At 35.8% G+C, this 18,572-nt stretch overlaps 1 long non-coding RNA gene across 1 annotated transcript; it reads left to right on the top strand.

The window, feature by feature from the left end:
* The first annotated feature begins 211 nt into the window (after positions 1–211).
* Positions 212–3,074, top strand: LOC121385727. Its single transcript, XR_005959572.1, has 3 exons — positions 212–258; positions 1,151–1,224; positions 1,865–3,074. It is a non-coding gene; the product is annotated as an uncharacterized LOC121385727 (long non-coding RNA).
* Positions 3,075–18,572: the final 15,498 nt, after the last annotated feature.

Below are 18,572 nucleotides of genomic sequence, written 5' to 3'. Positions count from 1 at the left end.
TGGCCATAACCGACTTCACTGTACTTAATGAATAAACATGATACTGTGTTTCTACAATGTTGACCTAATTCATGATAAACACCCTCCTTTAAAATACTCTGAATAGTTGCTTTGTTACAGCCTTGAATTTAAATAGTCAAACTCCGAATGAGAGAAATAATTTGATAACTACATTTATGGTACTATACGTCGGTTTGTTGTTTTGTTACAGACATCAACATGCACCACTAGACGACACACGACGCGCGAACACAACTGGTAAATGTATTTTACTTTCATTACCGACTTACACCGGCCTCGGTGGCGTCGTGGCAGGCCATCGGTCTACAGGCTGGTAGGTACTGGGTTCGGATCCCAGTCGAGGCATGGGATTTTTAATCGAGATACCGACTCCAAACCCTGAGTGAGTGCTCCGCAAGGCTCAATGGGTAGGTGTAAACCACTTGCACCGACCAGTGATCCATAACTGGTTCAACAAAGGCCATGGTTTGTGCTATCCTGCCTGTGGGAAGCGCAAATAAAAGATCCCTTGCTGCCTGTCGTAAAAAGAGTAGCCTATGTGGCGACAGCGGGTTTCCTCTAAAAACAGTGTCAGAATGACCATATGTTTGACGTCCAATAGCCGATGATAAGATAAAAAAATCAATGTGCTCTAGCGGCGTCGTTAAATAAAACAAACTTTTTTTCATTACCGACTTGTTTATACATTATCTTTATCCCTTTCTCTCTATATCCCAGTTCATTGCGCACGCGCGGGTATATACACACACTATATATCTCCTTCCACTGCATATACACACACTCGCACATTCCCACACACAACACATACACTCGCAAATACACGCATACATACTAAAGCAATACAGTATATTTGATTTGTGTGTTTTTTTACCATGTTCTGTTAACACACCACATGCACTAATTATTTTGATATGGTGCTACACTACTGGGTATTGTTTTAATTTGTCAGCTGGTGAGTCACCTTTCAAATGCTGGTTATTGGTCCTATTGCGTATAGTAGATGTATTGATGGTCGTACACCCAAGTGACGTTTTGAAACATATTTCAACATATATTTGTTCAATGTATATTTGTTCAATGTATATGTGTGAATGTATAAGTGTATGTAGAGTATAACTGTGTTTTGCAGAACTCGGTAATTCTGATGACCAGAAGATACGCCGAATGCAAAAATGGAGCTTTATGAAAATCTCAAGACATGAGGTATACATATCTTATTGGTGTATTAAATATTGATTTTATTGTTGCATCCAATACACATTTAATTTATATATTAAACACAATTATTCTTTTATTCTATAATATAAGAAACAATTCTAAAAATATTAACTCTGCTTTTTTCTGGCAGGACATGCAGCCCATTGTGGCATCTTCCGGGTCAACTGCTAGAAAGACGCTGTCAGGTGGACGTTTCTCAATTATAAATAAGTGCCTCTCCACTATGACACTAACACTTATTATTAACCAAGCTATGACTCGTAATGGGGATACTTAAATAAAAACTGCTAACACATGGATTATCATCTACAAATCCTTAAAACTCGCATAATTTTTTGAAACATTTTGCCAGTGTCAAGGTCATGGGGAAGGTACCTCTTTACAGTAAGCAAAGTTTGACAAAACATAATATACAGATCTGTGCAAAGTTAAATGCATGGAAGATGGTATATACCAACAAGAGACAAAATGTTACAGTGAGATCAAGCTGTAGTTTACAAAACAGCCTATCTAACTGTATTCTTTTGTAATTTTATTTTTATCTTTTTCACATGTTTGTAGTTTCTTACATTTGGACTTTCACAGGCACAAACAATTTATTGGCTTTTTATTCCTTCTTTTGCAGAACACATTATGGTGGTATACGTCAGAGAAGTGTGTTGCACGACGTACACGTAACACTGACACTTTCTGTTGGACTTTCACGAGGCCAAGTCACGATATGCTTAATGACATATCACTGACTAAACTGATATCTATGCAGTACCTTATATTTGGTGTGACAATAATCGACGCATATCCATAGTTTATTGAACAAAATATATATGAAAATAGTCTTATATAACTGTATATATTGTACATATCTGTCTGTTTATAAAAATAGTCTTAAGAGTTTGTATAATAAGCTGCGTTCACATTTACACTTTACACTGGTTTAACTAAACTGGTATAACAAAAACAGTTTAACGTGTAAGTGTGAACGCGATCTTTTCACTGTACTGGTATAGCTAAACCTGTATATGTACCTAAAACAGTTTATATAGCTAAACCTGTGTCTATAGCTAAAACACTTCGGTAAAACAGTTTAAATAGTATGAACGGAAAGTGTTTCAGTTAAACCAGTATAAGGCAGAATGTTATTGATGTCAGTCAGGATAAGCATTAAGTGGTTTAGCAAGGTCCTAACAGACTCGAAGTCCGTTGTTTTGATGTTTTGCGCAAGTGCCGAAAACTACACTTCTGATTTACACAGATATAGCTGTTACACTTGTTAAACGCTCGCTATTTCCAACGAAAAGTGTTTTGGCTAAACCAATCCAGTTAAACCAGTTTCAATTGAGTAAATGTGAACACAGCTATATACGGTACACAATTCTGAATTGGTAACAAATAGTCTTATAGTTGTATATATGTACATGTATATATGTATTGACCTTCTAAAGCTATTTTATGTTTATAGTTGTAGTTATTGATGTGTTATCTCTTTTGTGTACATTTTAAAAATTGTAACTTGTATGTATTGTATTTAACATACATGATATGACTTTTCTAATCTATGGAATGGAATTGTATTGTTAAGTTATGTTTCTGTTTAGCAGACGTATTATCATGTTTATTGTCCTATCTATGTAGAGCTTTGAAACTGAGATGCGTGTTTTCCAAGTAGTGTGCCTTTATTATTAAAACAAATTATTTATGATATTTTTTTAATTGTCAATCGAAGATAAACAATGCAGAGATAAGATCTTTGATTAGGGTAACGGTTTCGCTTTACCCTAACCTGTTACTTATTTCTTGCTTTTTGTTTGGTAATATCTGTGTTTTTGTCTTATGTTTATTACTTAAATAAAGCCCTAAATTATTTGTATTTGGTTAACCTACATTAAGGTCATCCATAAGTTTTAAAATAAATAATTAAATATATTTTTGTTTTGTTGAATTACTTAAGTCTTATTATTAGTCAACTGTCTCTTACATCAGACCTAGATTTATCAAAGAAGATTTTGTATCACGCGTCCTGTTACATTTATAGATTTATAAAATAAAATAAAATAAAATAACACCAAATTATGGCCAGACAGTTATCTGTTTCATAAATTGACAGTTGTTGATTGATTAATAAGCGATTAAAGTGTACAAAGAGTTTTGGCTGACCTAAATATAGTTGCTTCTTTTTTTTTCTTTATACACCCATGACGTGTAGAGGTTTAGCTCTTTTAAATAAATAAATACGTAACAGATTGACACCATCAATCTATTTTTGTTGGACACAAATATTTTTTACAAGCATTTCTAATATGTGTATGTAGGGAAAGCGAGATTTAGCTCGGTAGGTTGAGTGCTCACTTAAAGTGCTTGCATCACAGGATCGAACCACTCGGTGGATCCATTCACTGACAGGAGTGATTTTTTCGTTCCAATCGGTGCACCACTACTGGTCAAAATGTCGTGGTATGTGCTTTTCTGTCTCTGGGAAAGTGCTTATAAAAATCCATTAGCAAAAGTGTAGCGGGTTTCCTCTGATGACTACGTGTCATAATTACCAAATGTTTGACATCCAATAACCGATGATTAATTAATCAATGTGCTCTAGTGGCGTGGTTAAACGAACAAACTTAAATTTTTCACCCCTGTCTTAAAATGTGATTTATTATATACAATTTGATGGTATTCATTCAATAATAGAAATTTTCTATTTACAAGATTACAGGTTACGTTCCATTGATTTACCCGCATGAATCAGAAGTAAAGGAAACATCTGAAGGTACCTCAATCTATGCACATCAATTCAAAGCCACCCTGGTCTCCAAGCTAAACTGTATAACAAAAGGGATAACTTCTAGTTTTCTATTTATGTCGTGCAATATATCTTCTGCTCCAGTTTGTTTGTGTCTATATATCACAACTAAGATACCCCAGGGCAAGCTCATTGCACGCAGATTTCAAACAACGTCATATCATTCTGGCACAGCAAGTGTTCCATCTGTGATGTCCCATGTCTCATGGGTCATTCCTAAAGTTTTATGGTAGATATTTGGAGGCTCGGGATATTCTCACCTTCCCCGATCACCTCATACCATCGCTGTTTCGACAGTATTTCTTTGGTGCATGTCATCTAACTGAATGTATTCCAATGAGCTCTGACCTGTGCTAGTTTTGATTTAGTTTATTATTCTGGGAGTGACTGTCCGCTTTGTAGCGATGTACGCGGAATGAAATCTCCAGTAAAGAATCTCCCTAGGAGTATCTGTCCTCCTGTAGATGAGGCACTAGATAGAGGTTCGTAAAATCAACCACGATTTACCCAAAGACTCATTCAACTCAGAGTTACAGTCTTGATCACGGATAACGAGTTTTGTAGTTCATATTGTTATAAACTGACTTTTTTGTAAAAAAACAAAACATGTTAACGGAGTTGTTATGGGTTTTAAACTTAATATATATATATATGTTCTGGGTTTTTTGTGGGTTTTTTACCGGCCTCGGTGGCGCAGTGGTTGAGCCATCGGATTACAGACCTCTGATAACTGTATAATTATGGGGAATGTTTAAATAAATATGTATCTTCGTTGTTGGTGGGCAAACACATTGTATATATTGTTAATAATAATGTTTATGCCTTAGGGTTTTTTTTTCACATTAAAATAATTCATATTAATGCAACATATTGCTGGAATTAGACTGCACACTGATTACTTCAATGTTCATAAGGCCTTGATTAACTGAAGAGCATTGAATTGTTTGAACTGACAATTAGCACTGCGCAGCTGATATTTAGTTACGACTACGGTACCACACTTACGAGGTATAATTAGCGGGTTTTATCCATGAGCTCAACTCCATCAATTACCGCGCGGAGCTATTTGTCTTATAATTAAATTTGTATATATATATAATTAAATACATCGATTCATATTGTAAACTGCAAACTAACCCCACCCCCTACACTGAGCTTACATCCAACGGCATATCAATTCCCCTTAACTTTAATTAAAGACTCACTCTTATAACATTATGATTAACGACCACACATATGACTCACTGTCGCCAGTCCAAGAGCTACTCTTTTCGATTAGCAGATTAGGATCGTTTACATACACCATACCACACACAGAGTAGTACATATCCCAGCCTTTGTTATACCTGTTGCCGAGCACTTGCTGGAACGAGAAGTAGCCCAACGCTTTCACCGGCGGAGATTGATCGTACCTTAAGCAAATCCTTTACAACTGCCCCCCCCCCTCCCTTCCGCACCTCCTCTAGTCGTACGATAAAATTGCCCCACCTATGCTTTGTTGATTGTTCACTTACAGAACACTACGTACACTCAATCTAATTAAAATTAGCTCCACTATTACATGTGGATCTAACAGCAGCCAGTTGGAGCTCATGTCCACCAATCAAAACCTTACTTGCAGAATCATGCCAGTGATTTGAAAATAATTTGAAAATATTCCGAGTTATCCTGAGGGTATACGATATGTTTCATGTGAATTACGAATGCCTTATTTAGACCAATAGAACTAATTTTAATCAGATTGCTAACAACACTGCGTAGTCTCCAATGTCCAGGTAACATTTCGTCTGTAAATAATAATTTAAATATTGACCAATCACACTTCGCCTTTTATAACGTTATTTGGGAGCATACAAATTCTAAAAATATCGGGCGAGTCTATTTTAGTGGCCGCAGTACAGCGAACCATACCAATATGTACGGGATGGGTTATCAGTCTTCAATTTTACATAAAAAATTATTCATTTATTTATAAAAAAACCCCAACTAAATCAGTCTTCAGTTTTACATTACAAATTATTTATTTTATAAAATAAAACGTGTTTTGAGGCATTCGTAATTCACACGAAACATGTCGTAAACCCTCAGGATAATTCGGAATGTTTTCAAATTATTTTTAAATCACTGGCATGATTCTGCAAATAAGGTTTTGATTGGTGGGCATGAGCTACAACTGGCTGCTGTTAGATCCACATGTAATAGTGGAGCTAATTTTAATTAGATTGACGTACGCTGTACCCGGAAGAAACCCAGTTTATAAAGATCAGTTTTATAATGGCTGTGTTAGTATACATAATAGTTTGTATCGCCGCTGTAAATCACGTTCTAGGTGAGTGTTTTGTACTTCTGTTTTTATAAAACAAATATTCTAAATTACCAAGTGCTAGCAACGAATTTACGCGGAATATTATTACACACCGTACGTCAGAACAAAACAAATCTCAAGCATGTAAAACAGAATCCGGGCGTACCTTCAGCCAAGCGTTTTCTGCTAAATGTTCGCAAACTATTTTTACTGTTTTCTAAAGTGGGCCGGTTTATGTATAGCATACAACCATAGTAGCAAGCGTTAACAACAAACTGCTAACTGAATGTGTTCTACTATGACCGAACGTTTCACAGATGTCTGTGTTGGTTATTGAATTGTTAGTTTGTTTTGTTTAACGACACCACAAAAGCACAGTGATTTACTGACTGGCTATTAGGTGTTAAAAGTTTGATAATTCTGACATATAGTCTTTACAAAATGTACCTGTTATCGACATCCCAACACACACAAACATATCAGCTATTGGGTGCAGTTTACAGAGAAACAACCCGCTACATGTTATGTTCATTAGCGCCCATGCATCATTTCTAGATATACCTGTCCACACAGGAACACGGCGATCAGGGTCGTTGATGTGCCAGTTAGTAGGCACTGGTTGGAACGAGAGGAAATGCAGTCCGCAAATGAATCCACCGACCCACGCGCCTCATTAATGGGTTGTATAAACATAGGGGATCGATCCCAGTCCGACCGCACAGCGAGCGAGCGCTGTACCACTGGACTACGTCCCGCCGCAGGAAATCAACGATGCATTGTTTTGGTATTTTTATTTTACTCTATTACTGTATTTGGTAATACATATGTGTGTGCAAAATGTACTAACACACACACACACACACACACACACACACACACACACACGTACGAACGCAAGCATGAAAGCAAGCAAGCAAGCAAGCACGCACACAAATACACACAGACACAAAAACAAAACTCGCATTCATCATAATGCACATTCTGAAAAGTCAAAACTGCTACTTCTTTATGTATCAATTAATAAGACTTTAAAAATATGTTTCCAGGTAGATGTTGGCAAACATTAGGTAGAGTAATGAAACAATTAAAACAAGAATAAAGTAATGTGTCGAAAACAAAGTTCAATCGTTTTTAGTTGGTAGGGTCGAGAGAGAGAGATATTATTACCAGAGTGTTTTTCGGTATCGTCAATATCATATATTAGGAATACAAATTGTATTATGCGAGCCTCTGGCGAGCATAATACATTATTTTTATTCCTAATATATGATATTGACGATACCGAAATACACGAGGGTAATAATCTCTTTATCATATAAGCTCAAGCTTAATACAACGTCTTTTTGTAAACTGTACACGCAACTTTAATTCCAGTCCGCCATCACTGGATATTCAAATGACGTAAGAATATGTGGCGCGGTGTATTTTTGAATGGAAATGACGTTAAACTCGAACAACGTCATTTTGGATGTCCTTACATCAAAATAAAGTTATGCCTAACGTTTTTTGTTTTCTGAATGCTGGAAAGCTTCCAGTATCAAATTGCCATTGAAATGTTTTTATTTGATGACTATGAATGCATACGTCAATCATGGAGTGTCACCCATGTATGTTTGCTTAAATGTCAATAAACCTAGTGCCGAGACCTCGACTATTTTACATCTAATTTGCAAAGTTATCAAATTCTTAAAGTATGTGATCTGAAAAACATCACATACTTTGATTGCACTGAAAATGTAAGATATTATATGATAAATAAATATATATATATATATATATATATATATATATACACACACACACACACACACACATGCATACATACATTTGGCAGGTTTAGCGTCTACAGTTATTGACTGCAAGGGTGGTGGATACCCAGGACGACGAACGACATTGACCTGTAAAACAAATGGCACCTTAGACTTTGGGATCTTGATGTTTCGACCTGGTGGATCACCACGTCTAGTGATACTCTGTAACACAGAACACACCAGATGTCGTCCGTATCAACGTGTAACTGGCTACAGTGCTGTTATTGACTCGTCTGCACAGATTACTCTCACCATAGACTCGTTCAACACGGTAACAGATGCTGGGGTGTGGACATGTAGAAATGGAGCATCCAGAGCTCCTTCTACTTGTGACAAATCTACCTTACGTGAGTCTATTTCTTGTTCCTTTTCTTTATTCACGTTTTGTACTTTACATATATCTGTTCCATAGCACAATATACAATATATAGGTCACTAAACGTTGCAATGATGTGTGGACTATACAGGTGCAATGGCCCAGTATCATTGATTTAATACCTCATGCCTATAACCTGTTTTTCGTACGCTAATTATGCTATATAACTTAGTAGGACCTTCAGTACATTTCAAACCAATATCACCCGCTGTTAAGCGTTAAAATAGATTAACCAAAAGACAGTTAGGCCAGTTAGGGTTAGTAGGAGCTGTCACGGTGTCCGTTCCAATGGTATTCTAAACACTTCAGTTTGTATCGTCTCGTCTAAATGAGTAGGCCACTATTTTAGTCAGACTCTGGACAGAATATCCTAGCTGTTTTTCATTGGTAAAACATTTGAACACTCGCTCATTTCATGTATTTCTGTTCCCTGCATATTGTTATGGGATATTATGATCACCATTTAATTAGATTCCAATAAAAACAAAACACAGGACAAATAAATGCTGATGTTATACCTTGTCAAAAGAGAGAGAGAGAGAGAGAGAGAGAGAGAGAGAGAGAGAGAGAGAGAGAGAGAGAGAGAGGAAATATAGTATATTAAATATTTATATTGCTGAAATAAAAATAAATCATAAGACTATAATTGCTTCTTATGTTTTCTTTTTCAGGTGGTCCAGACTCTGTTACATTCAGTCAACCACCACCTGGGTCTGTAGCAGAAAGAGACAGTCTGACTGTGACGTGTGCTGCCAGTTGTAATCCATCATGTTCCTATTCCTGGGATCTGGGAAATCAGCAGATTACACCAACCTCTCAGTTAAAACTGACACACATCAACAGAAGTCAGACAGAGAATGTGTACACGTGTACAGCGACCAACTCACTTATACCAAAATTTAAAACTAAACAGTTCACACTGACAGTGTACTGTGAGTATTAATTTAATATGCTACATGTGTTTTATTTTTACTTAAGGAACGATTAATTCTCCTGAAATCTCAAGAGAGCATTTTAATATTCAGCTTAATATTCACTCAGTTTAAAATGAACTGCAGTAAACTGTCAGATTTATTTATATAGAACAATGTGATAGTGGTGATTGTTTGAGACACGTTCAATGTATATGTTACATAATAAAAACACACAACGTTTCGCTTGTGCACACTGCACGTGCTTTCCTGTGCTCGACTTGGGGATCCTTCATTTCGTTGTTTTTGTCAGCGAAATGAAGTTTTCTACTGGGATGTATGCGGCCATTGGAACTGATTGCACGCTGGAACGCTTCTCGTTTCGACAGCCTGCACTACCAGGTTGGATTCTTTTTTTAGCGAGATTCCTTGTCTCCACGTCATTTCTCCGACTGACTATGTCGACTTGTTTTTTCGTGACTCGTATGACGGCCACTGTGCAGAGCGCCACAGTTGTTCGCGTTTAGTCTCTACATGTTCGAGCCTGTCCTAGGAGCACTGCAAGATTGATCGCCCCACTCTAAGAAGAAATAGGAAGCGGGGTCGGCCCCTACTACTCTTTTCTAGACTTTATTTTGCTTTATAGTGATACCATCTCGTATTCTCCGGAGTCGTGCCCGTCCGCACCACTATACCAACCCATGACGACTGGACTATACCCGTCTGATACTCTCTCAAGTTCAGACGGATCCGGCTTCTCAAGATCTGTATTTCAGCACAGCACTACATCATCAACGTCTAATGACTGTCAGTCTAGGGGTTTTCTTGACAGGATGCAACACATCTCGTTCCTATAAGCTGTGCCCCAAAACGGCCTTAACGAGGCCACTCACGTGGACATATGTATCGGACTTTAAACTTTTAGACCTTCGTTCAAAATTTTATGTCGAAATTAATTTCTGTTTTAATATTATTAAATAGTCTTTCTCTTATTTATTTTTTGGACTGTCCTTCTAAAATGCTCCAAATTATATAAATATTCGGCTGACCAGTCAATTATTTTTATTTTTGGCTTGTAACCTTTTATTTAATTTTTTGTTTTTCAAATTTTATGAACTTTTATACTAATTGCTATTTTCAAAATTCTGCCCATTTTCAACTTTATTCCCCCCCCCCCCCCCCCATGCCAAGTCAGGCCACCGATCTTATCGGAGGCAGGGCACGGGATGGGCGTGTTCGAAACCCTAGTGGTATATGGGCACGTTAAACTAGATATCTATCTATCCACAATGTACACTGACTGGATTCGACCCTACTGCACACTTCGAATGACATTTAAAAATCCCTCACCTTAAGGACAATTCCATGGCAACACACGTGATATTCAGACATGTCTCTCAGTTTCTACCGAATAACTGTGATATATCTAGGTGCTCTTGGGTGCTTTATTATAACGTATATTGGTTAACCTTGTTACATATCCCAAACATATTAGACACTGGTGAGGGGTTGGGAAGGAAAGTCCCAAAAAGGGTTGGTATCACACACGCGACTTGGAATTGGACAAAGGTTTGAAGTGTCATGGATTTCATTCAGAAACTCTGTGAAGTGTATACAGATAACAAAGTGTGTTAATAGATTGAAAGATGATCTACATCTAGCCTAAAACAAAGGATAGTAATTCATAGTCTCCCTGGGATCTACGTCTGAGTTGGTGGTAACACACGTGAGAGAAAGTCTAGAAATGTCATCAGAACCACTGCAAAAAGACATTCAAAGCAAACAACATTTAAATTTTAAAACAATGTTTTTATGGAATTCCAGAGATTGCTATACAATTCTAAAATGTTAATAAATAGTAGTTGCTTCTCAATTTTTAACTGATCACCGTCGCTAATGAAAGTTAAAAAAACCCACCAAACATTCCCTGGTTTTATTATTATATTTAAAGTTTTAAATGCATCAAATGGGCTCTTTTTAATGAATAGTGAAATAGATGAAAGCCAATAATTTAATAAGAACAAGACCGTTAATGGATAACTGTTTAAGGGTGAATCCTTCTTGGCTGGAATATTTGAAATGGAAATATCTCTTATAGGGAAGACATCAATAAATGAAAATGTCTCTTTTATGAAACACAACAATTTTTTGCAGATATTCTGACTAACATGCTCTAAACATGACCCCAACCATTATGAATATTTTTTAAGCAATGGAAACTTAAAGTTTGATTTATTTAGTAAAACCACTATGGCACATTGATTTATTAGTCTCCATTTAGTTTACAGATTAGCTGCTAATTCTGGAAGCATTTTTAACAGAGTATGTGGAAACCTCACCACTATAAGTTGTCTTCCCTAGACGTGGAACTTCAATCTTTCTTGATTTGTGTCACGTGTGGTGACTTCTGCTACAAATTTACTTTCGATTTGTTTGTTAAAAGCCAACCCAGCAAGAAATAATCATCAAGGGAGCCTAACTGCAGCCCTTTGAGAATGTTTTGGCTCTTGTGCAGAAGTGCTTGGGATTAGAACATTCTCCTCCACCCTTGGATTTCTGCTGCTATGACTACAACCATTACAGTTAACATCTTGAGAAATCTTATTATCTTCACTGACTTGGAAATTGTCCTGGGGATGAGATTATACCTTTAATCATTAGTGTATAATAATAGGTCTTCAGTAGTTACCAGTGGTTTCATACAGTGTCACAATTAACAGGATTATTATTTATTTTTTATATCATTGTTTATTCTAACTTCCATTCATGTGACATCAATTAAAAAGCACCCCCACCTAATATAGTGAACAGTTGTTTACACAGTTTTGGAGACTGATATTTAGTCCATTGTTGAACACCACAAATTTGATTTAATTGGTAATACATGTTTATGATTGTTGATAGAGCTACAGTCTTTGCAATGAGACATTGCTTTCCGTCCACACAAAATAATGTTAAGTAGCTTAAATAGTGGGTAATAGTTTACATATATGCATTATGGAGTATGGTTTTGTTATCTGGGGCCTAAGGTTGATGTTTTTGTGTAATGCCCTTAACCACTCGGACATATATGGCAGAACTAAATGCAGTAATGGAACTGATTTGAATTGGGATTATACACTGACTAAACTGACAGATAATAAAATACAAAATGCCAACATATATTGTATGAGGGCTATACCTAGAGGAGAGGTAAATCCCTCTGTCCCCAACAAAATAAACAATACTAATGCTCAGATAGTTTAGAGGTGTTTTTTTTTTTTACCCCATTTGAGGTTATAGGGGCGGGACACAGACCAGTGTTAAAGCGCTCGCTTGATGTGCGATCTGTTTGGGATCGATCCCCGTCGGTTGGCCGATAGAGCTATTTCTCGTTCCAGTCAGTCCATCACGACTGGTATATCAAAGGCCTTTGTATGTGCTATCCCGTCTGTGGGTTGATGCATATGAAAGATTCCTTGATACTAATGGAAAAATTGTAACGGGTTACCTTTCTTAGACTAAATTAACAAATGTTTGACATCGAATAGCCGATAATTAATAAATCAATGTGCTCTAGTGGTGTTGTTAAACAAAACAAACTTCCCATTTGAGATTAGGTATGACCCCGTGTATGTTTGTTAGGCATCAACAAAGTCATTCAACTGGGTTTTTTTTATGTATGTTTATTTTGTAGATGGTCCAGACAGTGTCCAGGTAAACACCACTTCTCCACTGACAGTGAAGGAAGGTGACGATGTAGGTGTGTCATGTAAAGCGACTAACTGTTCTCCATTCTGTTCTTTCACGTGGAAGTTCAAATCTCAGATAAAATCAACCAGTTCTGTGCTGTTATTAAATAACATACAGAGATCAGCAGCTGGTGACTACACATGTACTGCTAGAAACACAAACACACAGAAATCATTAGACAAGACCATTACTCTGGATGTGCAGTGTAAGTAAAAATATATAATAAAAAAGTAAAAACATCAGACCCATCATACATATCTCCAGCTGTGCAAATACTACACTAACATCTTTTGCCATTCAGTCGAACTTAAAACACACACACACACACACACACACACACACACACACACACACACACACACACACACACACACACACACACACCACACACACACACACAACATCAACAAACAAACTATTATTTTACCTTTTATCTTTACATTACCAGTGAAATGTTTAAAAGCTAATTATAATAGTTGGAATAGGGGTGGATGCAGGATGTTTGTAGCCAGGAGTGCGACTTTAATAACGGACACGTACAATATTCTAAAGTGCACCAATATCCATTATATATAGCAATCTTCCACAGAATCACCTGGGAGTGCAATACATTACACCGGGACACTGAACGTAATAATTCGATTATATACATTCATTACACACTTGATTTTGGAGGCACTTCTAGCGTCTTCCGCTTGGACGTATGATTGTTGCTGTTATTATTAAAACAGCATATTGTTTCATATTGGATGATTATCAACAAGTTAGTAGTTAACATTAAATACAGAATTGCTTTTTAGTAACAACAAACAACCATAGCAATGGGTATATATTTATAAAGTGAATATATACTCAACAACGAAAGTTTAGCAAATATCTTTTATGATGTCTAAATTCGCCATGGTTGAATAAACTTAAAAGAAAACCAGGTCCTCCTGTTGTGTTAAGGCAAAGGTTGATGAGTTTATGTTGTTTGTAAATGGTAAACATTTCAGATAATTAATAAAAATATGTTAATATGCCATTTCTTTTAACATTAGCTAAACTTTCGTTGTTGAGTATATTACGAGATTAATACATGTACATGACGAAATGTAACTGTGTTAATAAATATTGTTTTTCGCCCAACTGATTAGGTTGCAGGAGTACTTGTAAATGTTATATGAAGATGAAAGTGTTATGTTTGCAGATTCCGTCACCTTTGCTTGGTCAATCCCTTACTTATTTTAATACTTAGAGTTGCGACTTTTTTAACATTTTAGTTATTGTTTTAAAATAAGTATCACTTTCATTGAAATATATTTTAAATCCTAGTTTCGAGTTCGTAAACAATAAATAATTTATTATTAAATTACGTCTATAACGCGTTAACATACAATTAATAATTTTTATCTTCATAAAATAATTTCGATACATTTTGTTTTAATTCTCCAGCAATACTATGTTTTACATGTACGTAGAATGCACTTTTAAAAGTTGAATATATGTACTTGCAGACCAATCGTCAATCACTGCACTGACCTTGAACTCAAAGTCTACAAAGATTACAGTTGACGAGTTGACTCCTATGACTCTGAGATGTGATGTTGACAGTAATCCAGGATCTAACATCAAATTGCTTAACAACTCACATACTCTGCGTGAAGTGACAAACTCTAAACAGGCTGAGTACACGTGGAACGAGGCTGGATGTCTGGATACAGGACACTACACGTGTGAAGTGGGAAACATCAAATCAGCTGTCAGTAAAAGTGTACAGCTTGTTGTCACATGTGAGTTACACATGTAAATATAAATGATTAATAATGTTTGATAATCTTAGTATGTATTTTTCAAGACCAAAAATAAGATACAAATATTAATATTTAACTCTCACACTACAGAGGAACCGGGTTTTTGACAGCACACATCCTTATCTATAATTAATTGGGTTTCCACTTTTTTTTATGGATGTCCCGGTTACTGAACGATTAAGGTCCTAGACTGTCAAATACCATCCGATTCGGTGCAGTAGCTTTAAATCCTCACAACTGACACTTTGTGCTTTGAAATCTTATGGAATCAAGAAACCTGGCTAGGTACATCATCAGCATCTCCTTTTTGGATACTACCCCGGCATTTAGTTGGATGGAATAAAAATTTTAAATATGTACAATTGATGATAATTAATCTTAATTTATTTCTGTTATGCTGTTATTATAAATAAAGTAATGTAATACCAATTAAGACACTTCTGGACCACGTCTACAGAATATGAATGCCTTGTATGAAGATAAACGTATTTATAGCTAGTTAATCAGGATTAAGTACGAACACTGAAGAGAATACGTTACATGTTTTAGGAAAGTTTCTTTACTCTCTACTGAAGTCAATTGCAATTAATTTCACCAGTCAATATATTTCAGGTTCACCAAGACGAGATAATCGAGTTCCATTCCAGAAAGAGTTTACCGCAGCATTAGGTGGCGATGTTATTCTGAAGATATCAGTGATTGCCAATCCAACACCGACATTCTCCTGGTATAAACTGACGGATGGAAACAGAACTAGTCTTGAGTCTGAGAGTTCAGCTACCACTGACGTACATGTATCTGCTGTTGGAAAACTTGCGTTGACAAATGTTCGGAGGGGAGATGTTGGTACCTACCAGGTCGTCGTTTCAAATGGAGTTAGAAATCTTGTGGAGGACCTCAGACTTGTTGTAGAAGGTATGAGTAGTGGTGTGAGTGAGCTGCAGAGTGTAGTTCTAAATAATTATCAGATTAATAGGGAGGAGATATATGGAAATTGGCTCTTGGTCTCTGCTAGTTGTAGATCTGTAGTTGTGGATAAATATTGTTGATTGTTATTGAAATTGAATCTTACTGCCACTCCATATTGGTCCTTCTTTCGATTTATGTCCTTGCTTATATCGAAATAAGGTTATGCCACAATGTCTCCGACACACACTTAAGTTGTCTGAGCTGTCTGTCCCTGGAGAATAGGTATCAATTATCTGTTGATAGTTCTTATTGAGAGACAAATTAGTATAATGGCCTTACATATCCCCAAGGAACCATATAAACTTGCCCTGAGTGGGATCCGGTACCGTGGCGAGAATCTAGTAACCATAATATTGATGGCTTAATCACCATTTTGTGTCTAATTGAACGTCTTCGTGAAGGTTAATTCCACATGTTGAGCTCTACAGAAGAGAACATAATTGTATTTGTTCAGAACACCATCAGTGTCACAACTGAGGTGATTTACAAACATTTCAGCAGCAAGTATACTGTTTAAAATATAATATATTCAAATATTCAAATAACTAAATAATAAATAGAGGATTCGTCACGAGTGGGTTTTTTTAATATGGAAAATACCAACAGAGTCTATGTTAATCAGAGCCTCGACAAATATGGATTAACTAGACGATTAAATAGTATTCCCACACTCTCTGAAGTCATGCCGCTGATACGATACAAGAGTAGCAAATTCTATTTATCCTATAACACCTCTAAAATAACCCTTTAACCGATTAGCACAAATTACTTTGACCTCACGCATTTTAACTAAATCTTATGAAAACGTTATGCTCTGTTAAACAGGTATTGTTGGCTTGTAAACAAATGACTCATTGACAGCAACACGTTATTACCTAGAGACCTTGCAAATTTGAATATACCTGCATGCCGTTATTAACCGGGTTAATACACTAAATGTTCATGTGGGTTTATGACATGAATATCATGGGTAAGTTTGTTAGGATAAATACATTTATGACATAGTTAATAACTTTGACAACTGTACACAATAATATACAGGTAATATAATCAAACTTATTAAAAACATTCGTGCTGAGGTGTAGTTAAACATCTACTCTATTCTATTCTATTCTATTACAAACTTACGACAGATAAATGCTTTTAAACACACCATTAATCAAATTACTAAAGGTACATAATTTCTTTATATTTGATACTTTTGGGGAATTAAATAACTGCATTAAAAACTGAAGGTGTTGGGTCTAATATTTCTTCTTTTTTCATTTAAATTTAGTTTTGTGCTTATATCCAATTATGATTCAAGCATGCTGTCCTGAACAGATACATCAGTTATCTGGGCTATCTGTCCAGAACACTGGTTAGTGGATAGTTGTTAGTGGTTAATGAGAGACAAGACAGTGTAGTGGTCCTACACCTACCCGTTGAGTTGTTAAAAACTTGCTCATGGTGGGAGCCGGTACCGAGCTACGAACCCAGTACCTAGCCGCAGTATGTCTGATGGCTTAACCACGACACCACCAAGGCTGGGTGAATGTAATATAGAAATATTTCTTTACATATTTACTTCTTTCATTAGTAAAACAGAGATATTAAAACAAATAATGGAACTCATCACCTAATGCAATGTTACAGGGGACATATTTTATCTTCTTCTTTTTTTCAATATTCTGCCATCTGACAATTTTTATTAGTAAATAATGATTACTAGATCTGAAGCGGCAAAAACTAATGTGAAGTTTTTCAAGAAAGTACAAAAGGTAATTTTCACATTCATGTATTATTTTAAATATCCTGTAGGCATTTTGGATACGAGTTTAAGTTAACATTCCAACATGTATGTATCTCTCAGTCATTCAGAAATTGTTTGAATAAAATATATTTTATTTAAAATGTTTTGGCTTAATCAATAAATACCCAAACTTAATTTAATTTATTTAGAGTACGATATATTTGTATTAACCATTTAAGCCTATAACCATGTTGAACATTTTCACTTATCATAATTCCATACAGTATTGTTGATATTTTGGATATCTTTCCGGCTATCAACGTGGCCCAAACATCGAACACTGTTAATACAGCTGTACTACTACTACTATCACTACTACTATTACAACTACTACCACCATCACCACCACCACAACCTCCACTACGTCTACTACTACTAATGTGTGGCACGTGATGTATGAGCTACGTATAATAATAATAATAATAATAATAATAATAATAATATTAATAATAATAATAATAAATAGATGAAGTCAATGATCATGTAGTTTGAAGGCAATAATTGTTTTTAATAGTTTAATACATTTGTAGTATTGTTTTGTTTGTCTTTTTGTTTTTTCAAAAATAATACGACGTACTGACATAAATATATTGCTTAATAGTTTTTGCTCTATTTTGTTCATAGCAACAGTAAAACGTATCTTTGGGCAATGATTGTTGTTTATTTTATTGTAGATGAATCTCTTCTGCCGGCCTCATCAAACATATTAAGCGGAGAAGGACTTGCGGTAGGGATTATTATTGGGATTGCTGTTTCTGCCTTGGTAGTGGCTGTCTTTGTTATTTTATGGAGACGAGGTTTAGTGTGTGTCTCTGCAAAATCAGGTACGACTGGGACAAAAACATTT

Source organism: Gigantopelta aegis, chromosome 12 (genome assembly GCF_016097555.1).
Source record: "Gigantopelta aegis isolate Gae_Host chromosome 12, Gae_host_genome, whole genome shotgun sequence".
NCBI lineage: Eukaryota > Metazoa > Mollusca > Gastropoda > Neomphalida > Peltospiridae > Gigantopelta > Gigantopelta aegis.
This window is presented reverse-complemented; position numbering and strand designations above follow the sequence as displayed.